Source organism: Cyprinus carpio, chromosome B22 (genome assembly GCF_018340385.1).
Source record: "Cyprinus carpio isolate SPL01 chromosome B22, ASM1834038v1, whole genome shotgun sequence".
Taxonomy (NCBI): domain Eukaryota; kingdom Metazoa; phylum Chordata; class Actinopteri; order Cypriniformes; family Cyprinidae; genus Cyprinus; species Cyprinus carpio.
In genome coordinates, this window is record NC_056618.1 from 69,208 (window position 1) to 71,082 (window position 1,875).

The following is a 1,875-nucleotide window of genomic DNA, read 5'->3' on the forward strand; positions in this document are numbered from 1 at the left end:
GAACTCACATGCTTTCTACGCAACTACTGTCAATAGAACCTGCAAGACTGGAGAGCTGTTTTCTCTCATGTATGGTATCACGCCTAGAACTCATTACTCAAACTCCCCCTACTGGCCTCACCCCTTTCCAACTCTCGAGCCTCTGGCCCGGGAAGCCTACAGATCTCCCCGGTCAGCACGCATGGTTACAGAGAAGTGAGGAGACATGGAACAATCCTCATGTACACCTACAACGAGCGGGTTTGCAGAGTCAGAGAACAGGCTGATCACATCGGAGAAGGGGGACCCCGAGAGCTTCTGGACAGTGGGTGTGTGGCTATCATCCAAGGACTGCCTCAACCGCCCAGCAAGAAACTAAGCTCTAGATACATGTAAACCTTTTTAAAATTCCCCAGACAAAAAAACCTGTTTCATATCGTCTAGCCTTTACCCTCCACTTCTATTGCATTTCTCCTACCTTTCATGTTTCCTTTGTCTAAACCTGCCGGGGGTCCGGAAAAAGGAGAGGGGGCCAGGATGAGGTCGCTGGGAAAAGAGCTCCCCCCCCATCACCGGCGGGGAGGCCTACCAATAAAAAAGATTCTACTCAAGCGCGAGGGAGGGATTTTAGTACTTTGACTGGGGGGGGGTATGGTCCAGGGGGGATCCTGAGGAGACCAAGTAGACATTTTTCTGAAAAAATGGTATCAAGCATCCCTAATTTGCAGGTCTTGTCTTTTTCTCCTACCCCGAAAGACTTGCAGGGACCCCTATATGGTAAAGTATACTAAATTAGTTTAAATCGTTTAAGCACAGAGTCTTGTTCCATTGGCAACACGCGATGATTTGGGTCATTGCAAGGACGCGCAGGTAGCGGAGAGGAATGCGATTACAAATGACTTTGTGATTCCACTGTTTTTTATTCGCTTTGTTTTCTGAAGGCCTTGTCTGAAAAAACCCCAGTATGCACCCTAGAGCTAAATTAACTAGCATAAATCAACAAGCACAGGCACGGTCTAATTTGAACAGGTATTCAAATAAAATAAAAATTAAATATATATATAGTATATACAGTATATAAAATTATGTACGTCTATTTCTTTGCTAGTAGCAGCAAAAAAAAAAAAAAAAAAAACTTTTTAATTTAATTCATTATGGCAGACAGGACATTGATGAAAAATGACAAATTATATATTGTCAGAATTGGCAAAAGCCAGGCAATGAAAGGATACAAAATAACAAAAGTTAGACAATGTTCTCAAAAGAATTTTTACAAAAATTGTTATATCTCTGGAATGCTAGCTGGCATTATGTTCAAACTTCTCAGGTACCTGTGGGACATGGTATCAATGGTCCCTACCGATTCTTGTGCATATTATATCAAATGGTTTAAAAAATATTGTGATTCATGACAAATTTCAAAATGGTAGACACATGGTCCAGCTGATCAAAAATATCCACAAATTTGGCATGACCCAAGGAATCCATAGACAAATTGTAATTTTTCTGACAAACTTTTCAAAGTTATCAGTAAAAACATGCATCTCATGATCCATAGGTGGCACTGTTCTCACTGTTCTTTGACATATCCCTCAGTTCATGGGGTCGATGAAGTTTACTAAGTTTCGTTTTGATTGATCAGCGTTCTGGCTGAGATACAGCCTCAGAAACAATTCGGATTGACCTCATTAACTTCACAACATAATAACTTTTTTTTTCACCAGTAGCTTCAAAAATTCTGTCAGTCATCTCTGTGAGTCTTGTTCCAAAGATCATCTCTGCCAGTTTTAGAAAGAATTGGACAAATTTGAAGGAGGAGCAGCAAAAAAAAAATTAAACTGTACTTTTCAAAATGGCTGCTACTGTAATGGGTGGAGTCTTAATGTAAGTTATTGT